We start from the raw sequence: 14,518 nt of genomic DNA, 5'->3' as shown, positions 1-14,518 counted from the left end.
GGGACTGCACCATTGTCCTGAAGGAGGCAACAACACCACCTAGAGGTCGTGTTTATCCGCTATCCCAAGAGGAGGAGTGGGTTATGAGCCAACATGTCGGAGAGGCTCTATCTCAAGGCTACATCACTTCCTCCACCTCGCCTGCCTTGGTCAGCGTCTTCTTTGTTAAAAAGAAGGACGGTGGCCTGAGGCCATATGTGGATCACCAATGACTCAATTCCCTCTTAGTGGGCTATTCCTACCCTCTGCCTCTAGTGCCCTCGGCACTGCAGCAGCTCACCAAATTTCTTCACTAAGCTTGATCTACGCAGCGCCTTCAATTTCATCCACATTAGACAGGGCGATGACTGGAAAATGGTGTCTAGCACATCCACCGGGCATTATGAGTACAGGGTCTTGCTTTATGGCTCTGTCGTTTTTACAGGGGTTCATTAACAAGGTCCTGAGGGAATACCTGAATAGATGCGTTGTCTCTTAAATCCATGACATTTTTATCTATTCACAAACCTTGGACCAACATGTGCGTGATGAATGTGCAGTCTTGGACACACTCCTGTGCAATCATTTATATTGCAAGCTCAAGAAGTGCGAGTTCCACCTCAGAGAGGTGAACTTCCTAGGTTACACCATTAGGCCAGGCTCCGTACACATGCAACCCGGCAAGGTACAGGCTGTGGTAGGATGGACCCAGCCTCACACGACGCAAGCTCCAAAGGTTTCTGGGCTTTGCAAATTTCTATAGGCGGTTAATTTGTTCATTTACCCTAATAGCTAAGCGTCTTATTGACCTACTATGTGGGGGCTCTACTAAACAGGTTTAGAAAAAGAAGGCTGAAGATACATTTGCTCTCTTGAAACAGGCATTCGTCAAGTCCTGCAGCAACCAGATCCGAGTAAACCTTTCATAGTAGAGGTAGACGCTTCCAATGTGGGAGAAGGTGCAGTATTCTCGCAGTGTTTCAAGAAGCACAGCGATTTAAAGCCCATCGTTTTTTTCTCTAAAAAATTAAGTTCAGCGGAGTGCAAGTACGGGGTTGGAGACCGGGAACTGCTGTCTATGCGTCTCGTGTTTGAGGAGTGGAGACACTGGTTGGAGGGAGCGTGGCATCCCTTCACATTCATCACGGATCACAAAAACCTGGAGTACTTGAAGAACACCAAATGGCTGAATGCGCGCCAGGAATAGTGGTTGCTCTTTTTCTCTCACTTTTGTTTTCAGGTGACTTACCATCCTGGGGAGAGGAACACCCTCACCGACGCTCTCTCTCGCTGATTCAACGGCAGTGCTGAGTCAACGAGTGAGAATCCAGTATTACTGCCAGAGTGTATAGTGGGCACTATGAACTATGAACATCGCTGCTGCTAATCCCCATCAGCATTGTCCACCTCACCGTAAGTACTTGCCTCTTGCACAGCGCACAGCTTTGATCAGTTGGACCCACTCATCCCTAGGAACAGGGCACACAGGCTCAACCTGTACATCACAACTGCTGGTGGATCGCTATTAGTGGCTGGGCATGCGCCGTGATATTCTAGCTCATGTGGCTTCCTGCACAGAGATCACATACACCAGCAGCCGGTAAGCTACTCCTCCAATCTGTTCCCAAACAACCTTGGACACACATCACGCTGGACTTTATAACCAACTTGCTTCCCTCAGAAGATAACTAGACCATCCTCGTAGTAGTGGACCGCTTCTCCAAGATGGTGTGGTTCCTTCCTCTCGCCGGCCTTCCCATGGCATTGGAGACTGCTAACCTACTGTTTAGATACGTGTTCCGGCAGTTCGGTCTACCCGAGGACATAGTGTCTGATCAGGGCCCGCAGTTCACCTCACGGGAATGGTGGGAGTTCATGTCGAAATTAAACATTACAGTAAGACTCACCTCAGGTCATCACCCGCAAGCTAATGGTCAGGTAGGGTTGCAACGGTATGAGATTTTCACGGTATGATAACCGTCTCAGAAAATACCGCGGTATCACGGTTATCACGGTATCACAGTTTGTTACATACATTATTAAAAGATACACTGACCCTTAAAGAAATTACAACAAAAGTTTTTTTTTTGTTCAATGAACTATTTATTGTAGAAACCTGGAACTATTGTATACAAAATGTCTCCTTTAAAAAAAATAAGCTGTACACGTGTTTATATAAATACTACAAAATTAGAGAAACCTAAATCATGGATTTCAGTACAATTAATTACGTTTAAATTATTTAATATCTAAAAAACTGAGCCTGGATCAGTGTCTGATCAACAACTGTTGTAAACGTCTTACTGCCAAGTTGGAATATAACCAGACACTGCAGAAAGAGAGCATTTATTTCTGACATGATCCTCACAATAGAGATTTCTGTTTTAAGGCTTTCACACCGAGTCTGGGTTGAACATATGAAAAACAGGCACGTCAGAATTTGAAAATAAATGAATGCATGTAAATTGATGGCGTCTTTCACATCCAGTGAAAGCGAGTGACCGTAGCGCGCGACTCCGCACTAGAGGTGGGCGATACTTGGAATTGTGGTATCGATCCGATACCAAGTATATACAGGACCAGTATCGCCGATATCGATACCGATACTTTTTAATAGATCATAGATCCAAAGGATCCAAAAGATCTAGGACACAATTTCAACAAACATTGTATGTGACAACAAAATACTTTATTATCACAATCAATATTTTTGTTTGGAAACAAGGGAACAGTAACAAAACAAAGTTTGCCTTAACATTAGGAAAATAAATCTATTTTGAATGAATGAATGTTCAATTTATATAGCGCCTTTCAAGATAGTCAAGGTCACTTTACAATTTTAACACAGATCAGGGCCAGCGCCACAGGGGGGCGAAAGGGGGCATCGCCCCCTCAGGCGAGGTGTCCCGCCCCCTCAATGTAAATAATAAGACCCATTTATTTTACAACAATCGCTACATGGCGCCCCCTCATCTGCTCAACAATCGTTACACGCCACCCCCCGCTCAACAACACATGTTTGCCATAACCCCACCGCTCAACAACTTACGTTCGCCACCCCAAAATTTTCTGACGCCCCCCCCACTGTATATGTTCTGGCGCTGGCCCTGACACAGGTACAGTGTTGCCAACTTAGCGACTTTGTCACTATATTTAGCGACTTTTCAGACCCTTTAGCGACTTTTTGTAGTAAAAAGCGAATAGCGACAAATCTAGCGACTTTTTGTGGTGTTATTTGAGACTTTTAGAGACTCTGACACTCTTTAGTTGCTGTCCTCTGGGCCGTGAGCCCCGGCAGGTGCTGCCGTGAGCCCCACAACACTCAGTGCAGTCTCACACTCAGAGCAGACCCTCACCACTCCACGTCCACACTGCAAATGAACTGCGCATGCCCAAAGCTGCTACTGACGGGGGATGTAAATATAAATGGTTTAGTCTTCAGTGAGACACGAAAAGAAATCACTGAATTTAACTCACACAGTCTCAGTCATTCTTCACCTCATTCACCACGTAGCCGGCCACTCGACTCGTCCACAGTGCATCTCTGTGAAAGCTAAACATCTAGCTTAAACATTTAGCTAACTCTCCACAGTATGTGCGTCTATGTGAAAGCTTAACATCTAGCTAACTTGCTCATCATGTCTCACTCTAAACTCTATTCTCAAAAATACAGGAAAGAGTGGGAATCAAGTCCTGAATTTAAAGGCTGGTTGAAGCCATGTATTGGAGATAATACATGGGCATACTGCCTGTATTGTAAGGTTGATTTCTATGCCAATTAGTTCCTGCTAACTGCTACTCATATACTAACATTTAACAACACAGCAAAAAAACTATGTAATTTACATAAATATTATTTATACAAAGCATTAAAGTCATGTATTTCTTTTGAGAAGTGACTGCCTATTTCAAAGGCAACAGATGTTCATTTGTAGTTCTAACATATTTAGAGTGTTTTTTACTCATTTTCTTCTCTCCCAACGTTATTCCTTTACACAGCTTCAAAAACATGTATTATGCAACTTAGGTGATAATGTCATTTAGCGACTTCTAGCGACTTTTAGGACAAGCGACTTTCCTTACTGAGGAGTTGGCAACAGTGCACAGGTACAAGTCTTACACAATCACACACCGGCTGGAAGCGGCAGCCAATTGCACACAACGTACTCTCTACCAGACACCACAGTCCCCTTGAGGACTGAATGGGGTGCAGAAAGTGGAGAGAGGACACACCCTAGTGACAGAGCACCATACACCACTGGGTATACAAGCACACATATATTCATGCACAGACACCTGCTTTTCTAGTGAACAGAGACACACAGTTACACACTCAGGGAGAATTAGTTAGGGAATGCCAATTTACCTAACTTCCATGTTTTTGGACTGTGGGAGGAAACCAGAGACACCTGAGGAAACCCACGCAGACACGGGGAGAAAATGGAAATTCCACTCAGATAGGGACTTGAACCCAAGACCCCAGTGCTAACCACCAAGCCACCGTGTTGCCCAAACAAGTAGAATACACAAAAAATACAAAAATATATAAAAATTATCCCCGCACTAGGAATTTTCTTCCTTTCATTGCAATTGTTTTTTTTTTACATGAGTAAAAAAATGACAGAAAATCATTAATCTATTTTTTTTTACCTCTGTATGTTTAAAGTCTCTTTCATACTTGTATAGCTGTGTAAATATTCATTGTGTGACGGGCAGGGTGAGCAAAAATAAATGGAAGCGATCACGCCAAGTCTCAGGGAAATAGGATGGTTTAATATGTAAAGTGCGCAAACCAAAACCCGTGAACTGATCCGAATTAAGGATATAATAACCAGCGGTCAACTGGTACATAGACAAGACATATATTGACGAACAAACAACCCTCAGGTGAGACGGATCGCGGGCTCCACCCACCCGAGGGACGAACACAACACCACATCCACAGGACAAGCTGCTGCTGTAGACGGGGGCGACCAGTAGGGGGCCCGCCGTAACGTGACACATTGAAGTTAAATTGTTCATACTATTTTTTCTAGTCCACCTCTCATATTATATCTTTCAAACCGTTTTTTGTTGCACTATGAGTTTTTGTTGCACTGAGTAATTTTGTTGCACTATGTGCACTTGCCTGTTGCTTAAATTCTATAAAATTCCCTGTTGTGGGATAATTAAAGCTTAATCTAATGTTATCTTAGATAACACTTTTACAAATATTAGGTTATTATCTCAATGTCTTAATTATATATATTATATATACATAGTGATCCCTCGCCACTTCACGCTTCAGCTTGTGTGGCTTCACTCTTTCACAGGTTTTTATAAGATATTAATTTGAAAATAATTTGTGGATCTTCGCTTTTTCGCCAGTTTTTTTGCGTCATTCGATAGGTGGAAAAAAAAATATTTTATGAATTTTTACATGAAAAAAATCCCAAAATGTATACAAATATTTTACAAATATTAATTCTAACAATAAAGGAATGTTATAAATAATAAAATAGTACAAATTACAGTAAATATTGCATAAACGTGATAGGTGTAGGCTACTTTTCTTCCTCTTGACATTTCAATACTCCTGTGGCGTCTGTCTCTGTACTGTGACATGTCACTCGAGGAAAGTGCTGATTGGGTGGGCCAGGCTACCTGCATGACTGCTTGGCTGGCGCCACTGAGCCACGTGACGATGCAACAAAAGGCGGGTCTGCTCCGTGCAGTGTGACGCAGCGCTGCTCTTACAGACAGAGGAGACTTTGATGAATCCGCGTGCACAACAGTCAGTGCGTGCGGCAGAGAAAAAAAGCTAGAGTATCGATCTTTTTACACGAGTATTGTTCAATATCAATACCAGCGTTGGTATCGATATTGTCAATATTTGGATTGATCCGCCCAGCTCTACTCCGCACACCTCGCGTGAACCTCCGCGAATGGCGGAAGCGTTTATATGTCCGAAACGGTATGTGCTAGTATAAAGAAACACCCCTCAAAAACAGGGAAGGAACGTTTACCTGACAAATTTTTATGTTGGTTTGTGTTTCAGGTTTGAAAAGTGCTGGAATTTAGGCTAAAGTACTTGAAAATGCTTGAAACTGTAACTACTTCGTTTCACAACAAATATCTATCTGACTGAACAGTTCTCTTGTATTACATTAACATGAGAGGACGTGAAGACGTTAAGATTGGGCATTTTGAAAATAAACAACCATTAAATAATGTGATAAAAAAGCGAAATATTTCGAATCATATGTATAAATATTTAACTTAATTAAGTTTAACGTGCTGGGAAATATTGAAATGGACGTTGAAAGCAATGTACAAGTGCTTTAATTCCACCTTGTAAAGGTGTATGAACCCTGCAAACATGAACACTGTTCATTGCGCTGAGGCACGAAGTTACAAAATTCGAGAGGTGCACGCCCTCGCGCACGGGCGGAGCCACCGTGATTATATCATTTTCGCCACTAATTTTAGTTTAGCCTTTTTTTGTTAAAAAATTTAGGCCTGATAGTTTTCAGGCGCCACGCCGGAATTCCGGCGTACCGACAAGTCCGCGAAAAAAAAAATTTGAGGGGGGGAAAAATCCGTCAAATCATAATGATAAACCACACGCGCGCGCATGCTATCTGTTTTGAGGCCGAAATATGATCCTTATGAGGTTCCCAAGTTACGATTTTTCGTGGTTACTACACATCTCCCATTTACTGTATAAAGCCTCGTTTGGACCTAAGTGGTTCTGCGTTGTAAACGGAACTTCGTGTTTGTGTGCGCGGCGTCAGGATTAGTTAAACGCAGTTATGGATAAAGGTATTGGTCAAAAGCCTAGCTTTAGGATAGGATAACTGCGTATAGTATGTTATTTACGTACAGTATGTACGTATGTTCCGATTTACACCGAAAATCGATTTACGACGGATCAACGTCGTAACCCGGGGACCGCCTGTATTTCAGACATCAGAAGACCTTCAGAGGTAGATACAAGATAAATTCAGTATTTTATCTTTATTCTGATTAAGTTAAATTTGTATCAGAAATATAAGAGTGTTTTTTTTTTGAGCCGGTACAGGTGGTCAGACGATCTGGTTAATCCTGGCCGCCTTATGGCATAAGGTGTAATATGAACAAAAGCACAAAATGTATGTCCTAATAAACCAACACAAAATATTATATATAATATATATATAAATGTATTAAATTTTATATATATAAACTAACTATAATCCTAATACTTGTAATTCTTTTAAACTTTATTTGCATAATTTCTTTGAGTTGTATGGTATCCTATAATTTACTAACAGTAATGAATAAATAATTAATCATGCCTGTTTAACATATTGTGTCTAATATAAATCTTTAGGTTACAGCATTTTCTCAGAATATTAATGGAAATTAGTTTTTTTATTTCACTATAATGATTACCTGACTTATTGATTATTAATTAATTTAAAGATTAATTATTAAATATTCTAAATATGGTACACTAACACTCCACACCCCCCCCCCCCCCCCCCCCGCTCAGAAAAAGTTCAGGCTCAGGAATTTTTCCCACTATCACCCCTGTGCGCATGCGCGGGTCAGTTTCTCCGCTGGCTTGCCTTTTACCGCTAATAAGCAAACGCACACGGTATGATAACCGTGCATTTTAATACCGTGGTATACCGTGAAACCGTTTACTGCTGCAACCCTACGGTCAGGTGGAGTGGGTCAACAACCAGGAGCTGGGAAGATTCCTCAGGGCTTACAGTAGTGAGCAAAACGATTCCTGATGCCCACTCCTCACCTGGGCTGAGTACACTCAGAACTCCCTGGTTCAGTCCAGCACGGGTAAGACCCCCTTTGAGAGCGTGCTGGGTCATCAGCCTCCCCTGTATACTTGGAACTCAGCCGAATCTGACCAGCCCATGATAGAAGACTGGTGTAAGCGGAGCGATAGGGTCTGGGCAGACACCCAACAGCGGCTGGAGGCCGCCGTGAGACGCTTTAACCCTTCCAGGACTAGGAATTTTTTTCTGTCTAAACAAAAGGCAGATCGCAGGAGGAGTGAGGCCCTTCCCTACAAGGTAGGAGACATTGTCTGGGTGTCAACTAGACTCGGCCTTAGAGGTAGTGACCCCTATGCTGGCCCCTATGTCATTGGTGAACGCATTATCCGGGTGACCTATAGATTCTGTCTGCCGGGGGATCGACGGGTCTCCAGTGTCTCGGCCTTGAAGCCCTTCTGAGAAAGCCCTCTATGTGCAGAGGAGAAGACAGTCCTGCCTTCTTCTCTCCAGCTGCCGGACGGTCCCGCTTATCAAGTGCAGCAATAACCGAACTCCAAGTGACGGGGTAAGAACCTGCAACAGGGAGGGCTATGGCCCGGAGAAGAGATCTTGGGTTCTGGCTTCCCAGGTGCAAGACCCCTCCTTGATCGCCTCCTCCCATCGAGAGCACTGGACCGCCCTTCTCCTCGCTGGCCCGGTAGGCCTCAAATGCGTCTGCTGGAGTGATCCTTGTGGGGGTCTCTGTCACAATAAGCAGGCCTGGAAGCCACCAGAGGGTGGTACACTGATACACCTACACACACCCACATCAGTCCGTCACACGCCTATCTTCCCCTAGCTCACTTATCATCAATACACTACCTCAGACAGCGAGGTCCAGTGTATATAGTGTATGTTTAAAGCACATAGGCTGTATTTTCAAACTATGACTTTGATATTTTAAATGTCTCCGTGTAGTAGCACTGTGACAGAAATTATGTCATTCTTCATTAGGTCATGTCATTTAGATTATAAGAGATCATTATGAACTTTATAATAATAATAATAACATTTTATTTGTAAAGCGCCTTTCTGGACACCCAAGGACACTGTACACACAGAAAAAAATATCTTAAGATGAACAAGCCCGCATTTCATCAGGGAGCCCATTCCACAGCATCGGACCCGCGACACAGAACGCTCTTTTCCCAGTGGAATTTAACTTATAGGGCGGAACCACAAGCATGTGTTGGCTTGAAGATCTAAGCGTACGTATCGGGGAGTATGGCTGGAGTAACCTACTTAAGTAGGAAGGAGCAAGGTCATGCGGGGATTTAAAAACCAACACTAGCAGTTTGTACTGGATGCGATACTGCACTGGAAGCCAATGAAGGTGACACAGTACCGGAGTAATATGCTCCCAAGATCTTTTATGGGTAAGCACCCTTGCAGCTGAATTCTGCACATACTGCAGCTTGCTCAAAGCCCGCGCAGGGAGGCCATACAACAGAGCATTGGAGTAATCCAGTCGGCAAGTGACGAATGCATGAATTAAGGTCTCAGCAGCAGCAAAAGAAAGGAAAGGGCGAACCCTAGATATATTCCTAATGATGGAAAAAGGCTGCCCTACATGTATTTTTAATGTGTGACTCAAAGGATAACGTAGAGTCAAACGTGACTCCGAGATTTCTTACCTCAGCAGAGGTAGAAAGAACCAAACCCGGAATACTGACAGGGGTGTCCCCAAGTCTCCTAACTGTAGCAGGAGAAGCAATTATGATGGCCTCAGACTTTCTATGGTTCAAACTCAGGAAGTTCTACATCATCCATGCCTTAACATCCGTTAAGCAGCTCAACAAGGCAATAGGAGGCAAGCTATGGGCAGGTTTGGTGTAGATATAAATCTGCACATCATCAGCATAGCAGTGAAACTGCAGCCCATGCTGCCTAATGATGTCACTATGAGGAAGCAGGTACAAAATGAACAGCAAAGGTCCAGGGACTGAGCCCTGGGGGACTCCATGTAACACAGAACAAATTTCAGATTTAAAACCTCCAATAGAAACAAACTGCTGCCTGTCAGAGAGATAGGAAGTGAACCATGCTAACACAGTCCCAGTTATGCCAATCATATTTTTAAGCCGAGATAGCAGTAGGCTATGGCACACTGTGTCAAATGCTGCAGTCAGGTCCAGTAAAATAAGCAAGCTAAGCAGTCCCTGGTCAGCCGCCATCAACAAATCATTCACCACCCTAACAAGAGCAGTTTCAGTACTGTGGTTTCTCCTAAAACCAGACTGAAAGACTTCAAACAGGTCACAGGATTCAATATGTTCCTTTAACTGCGCAGCTACTGCTTGCTCTAACAGTTTATTGAGAAATGGGAGATTCGAAATGGGCCTATAATTATCCAAATTCTCGGGATCTAAGCCAGGTCTTTTGAGAACTGGAGTGATGGCTGCCAGCTTCAAACATGCCGGAACCATTCCTGAGCTAAGTGAAGCATTAATGACCATGGTAATAAGAGGACAGACAGACGGAGAACAGGCTTTCACCCATTGTGTTGGCATGTGATCCAGTTGACATGTCGTTGCCCTAGAGGTCGTCATAAGCTTTGCAACCAACTGCTGATCCACAGCACCAAAAGCCGCAAAATAACTGCTACTGGACTGCGAGAATGGTCGAGATGTGTCCAACACATTCACAGTAGACTGAAACTGTGAGTATACTGTGTCTATTTTATGATTGAAAGAATCCATAAAACGAGAACAAAGTTCAAACGATGGAGTTAAAGGAAAACTCTTCACAGGGCCGAGTATCCTATTAACAGCTTGAAACGGAGCTCTGGGATTACCGTGGGCACTATGAATAACATTAGAATAATAAAGTGTTTTAGCTTCCTGCAGTTTTTCCTTGTAAATCAGGACATGATCCCTGTAAGCACAAGCATGCACAGTCAGGCCAGTTCTCTTTACAAGTCGCTCTAGCTGTTGGCCAACAGCTTTCACCTTGCGCAGCTCAGAAGTATACCAGGGAGCAGGCTGAGAAAAAGATACAGAGCGAGTTCTGAGAGGTGCTAGGTGATTCAGAATATCTGACAGTGTTTCATCATAGTGAGCCACTAGCAGATCCGGATTCAAACATTCAGGTATAGTCCTCTGTCTGAACATCTCCATAACAGCCAGTGGACTAACATTTTTGAGGTTCCGAAATGTAATCTGGCGTGATTGGTGCAGCCCTCGCAGAGGTCGTGACAGTGGAAAATCAAAAAACACAGCTTTATGATCAGACACACATAGATCAATGCTATTAAAATTAAAGGGAGATTTACCCACAGAACAGACAATGTCCAAGGTGTGGCCTTTCTTGTGTGTAGGAAAGTTGACGTGCTGAGCAATATCGAAACTCTGAAGCACATTTAGGAATTCCTTAGCATACAGGTACCCGAATCAATATGAATATTAAAATCACCAAGCAGTAACAAATCAGAGTAAACAGAGACAAGTGAAGAGATTAGCTCAGAAAACTCAGCCATAAAAACCGAAGTTAGCTTAGGAGGACGATAAATAAGCACAATTAGTACGGGTCTAGCAGCAGAGACTAACATAGCCAAACACTCAAACGATGTCATGTTCAAGATTGAGACAGATTTAATTTTAAGGTTAGATCTGTAAACTACTGCAAGTCCTCCACCACGACCAGTTAAACGCGGTTTGTCCATGTATTTGTAATGTGCAGGCAATGCCTGATTGAGAGCATAATACTCATTTAGGCTGCTGCCAGGTTTCGGTAAGACAAAGCAGATCAATGTCATGTTCCAGAATAACATCTGCAATGAACGATGCCTTGTTATTTAAGGAACGAACGTTGAACAGAGCACATTTAAGATTAAGATTAAGATCTGCGCTCAGCACCGGGACAGTTGTTGATATGTAGTGTAGGTTCCGTTTGTTAATCCCCTTTAATACTTTATGATGTCATTCTGATTAAGCAGAAGGACTACAATAATACAAGTATTGTGATTCAGTGCAACCATGTTTAGTTCATGTTATGCTATAATCTGACCCAGGTCAGGGAGAGTGCAAAGGGTAAGAGCACTTTGTTTACTGGTTGTCACTAGTCGCCATACTAGGGTCATTTAGCTGTCTCTGCGTTCAACTGATAAATCAATTGCTTCTGCTAAAACCTAGGGAAGTCCATATTAGGAGATTCACATATGTGAGACAAAGTAGCCTGCTGGGCGCCTATGTTTTGGAACATGCTGTGCTTAAGATATCCTGCTTGCTAGACTTGCTGAATTGTGTTTAGGATTGTATATAAGCAGGGGGACTGCCCCCTTGCTTTCAGAGTTCTTGTTCTAGATGAGACTCTCATGTCTGTGTCTGTCTTTTGTCCTTTTTAATGTTTTTGTATCTTCTAATAAATTAATCATTTTAACCACGTCTGAGTCCTCATCCATTTTCAGAAAATTTCCACGACACTACATCATGTGTATTTTGTTGTGTGCTGATCTGCGGTAGTTTGGCTGGCTAATGAGCCGGGTTGCTTATTATATTGCCCTCTAGCGACGGGATCGCTAGAGGGCGCTACTGCACAAAGAGGTTAATGAATGAGCCATAAGACATCTTGAAGTTATTTGATTTTATGAATACTATGATATTATATTGCTGGTACTGTATTTTGAACACCAAACATTGAACAACACTGCCGTCTTGTGGTAACTCTTGTGAACTGGAGCCACGTCAGCGAATGTGTCTGTGTGTGTTTGTGTGTCTCAGGATGTGCGACTGCAGCGTTTCAGCGTGTTGTTCATATGGCCTTTGTTTGTTTGTGGAGAGTCCAGAAGGAACCACAGATAGGAGCTGAATAAGACTGGTTAAGACTGCTCTGGCTGTGTTTGAGGACATTACTGCTTTTTGTACCTCTGTGTGTGGGTGTAACATTGATTTTAGAAATATGCTTTAAGCGCTTACTCTGATAAAATGAAAGCCTCTGAGTTAAAAGCTGACGTATTAGATATTTATTATACCAGTAGCGAACCGTGACCATTAAACCTGGGCCCGCTACTCTCTCCCCCCCCCCCCCCCCCCCCCCCCCAAAATTTTTTTTCCTCTCCTAATAAACTGCACTAAAGAATAAAGAAAAAACCGAGACGACAGTATAACTTTAGAAACGCATGTAGTGCGTTCAAATAACATTTGTACTAGATAACTTGTTAAGCAAAATAAGTTTCCAAACAAAATAAGGTTTCACAGCTCCGTGGTTCTCGCAAGCGGAATATGTAAATGAGGACGTCAAAGGGCCGAATCGAAACTAGCTAGCGGCCGTAGGCTAACGACAGCTAGCGTCGCCACAGCGGGCGGAAATTATCATACAGTTAAGCCCGCCCACTAAGAGGGAAGATATGATTGGTCAATTTTACTGTCATTTGAAACTGGTATTGCGCTGAATTATAACTGCCAGGCCCTCTGTAAACGAACAGCGGGCATCACAGTCCTGATAGGGGGAGACACAGGCTCACAGGCTTCCACTTAACCCCTCACCTTCCAACACAGATTGAATAGACACGGTTGAATAATTTATTTGCTTAAATTTTTGTAACTGTTTAGATGTCGATTGTAAAACTGTAAGTAGATAAAATAAAATTGGATAATTATATATATATAATGTTTTAAGAATATTTTAGGCCCTCTGAGAGGGCGTAGAGGGCCCTGACGGTTCCCCACTGTATTATACTATATGGTATACAATAAAATACATCTTATCCTATGAATCCTTCTCACACATTTCCCATTCTGTCACCAGGTTGACAGTTGAATCATTTGCCTGACGGAGCATTTCTGTGTGTGATAGTTGAACAATCAGGTCCGACAGGGACAGCTGGGTATATTGGAGTAAGCGCTCCATCTACTGGTGATGTGCTGCAGAGTCTCTGAGCCTGCAGACTTTAGGACAGACACATGCACATGTTCCATGGTCATCAAAAGAGATTGTTTAGAAAGAAATAACTATTCCTGCTCATCTTTGTAGGACTGAGATAGATTCATAGATATGTGGGGAAAGGTTCTTGAATACGATAATAAACAGACTGTGGAAACTCTCATGCATATAGTTACATATGAAAGGACCTGAAAGACGTGCATATGTAATTTGTACATACGTACATGTCAGGCAACATGGTGGCTTGGTGGTTAGCACGTTTGCTTCACAGCACTGGGGACTTGAGTTCAGGTCCCTATCTGAGTGGAGTTTCCATGTTCTCCCTGTGTCTGCGTGGGTTTCCTCCGGGGTCTCCGGTTTCCTCCCACAGTCCAAAAAAATGGAGGTTAGATAAATTGGCAGTCCCTGACAAATTCTTCCTGAGTGTGTATGTGTGTCTCTCTGTTCAATAAAAAGCAGTTGTCCGAGTGTCTATGCATGCATGAATGTGTGTGTGCTTCTATGCCTAGGGGTGGAAAGTGCTCTGTCACTATAGGGACTGTCCTCTCTCACCTTGCTGCACCCCATTCAGTCCCCCATGAGCTGTGGATCCCGATAGAGGGTACGCTGTGCGCTATTGGCTGGCGATTCTCGCCGGTGTGTGTGATTGGTTGTGTGAGACTTGTATCTGTGTTAAAATTGTAAAGCGCATTGGGTATCCTGAAAGGTGCTATATAAATTGAACATCCATTCATTCATACTTATTGTACTGTGAACAAGGGGAACCTTTGATTACACTGCGTGTGCCTACATGTCTGCATATAATACTATATAATATGGACTAAACTATAACATGTGCTTGTCTCTCCCACTCAGAAACAGAG

At 43.0% G+C, this 14,518-nt stretch overlaps 1 protein-coding gene across 2 annotated transcripts in view; it reads right to left on the bottom strand.

Moving 5' to 3' along the window:
* The window catches only part of LOC143508346 (immunoglobulin lambda-1 light chain-like), a 42,854-nt gene that overhangs the window by 25,052 nt on the left and 3,284 nt on the right, over window positions 1-14,518 (bottom strand). The gene's annotated exons all lie outside the window — the stretch shown is intronic.

The sequence above is a fragment of the Brachyhypopomus gauderio genome, chromosome 2 (genome assembly GCF_052324685.1).
Source record: "Brachyhypopomus gauderio isolate BG-103 chromosome 2, BGAUD_0.2, whole genome shotgun sequence".
Lineage (NCBI taxonomy): Eukaryota > Metazoa > Chordata > Actinopteri > Gymnotiformes > Hypopomidae > Brachyhypopomus > Brachyhypopomus gauderio.
This window is presented reverse-complemented; position numbering and strand designations above follow the sequence as displayed.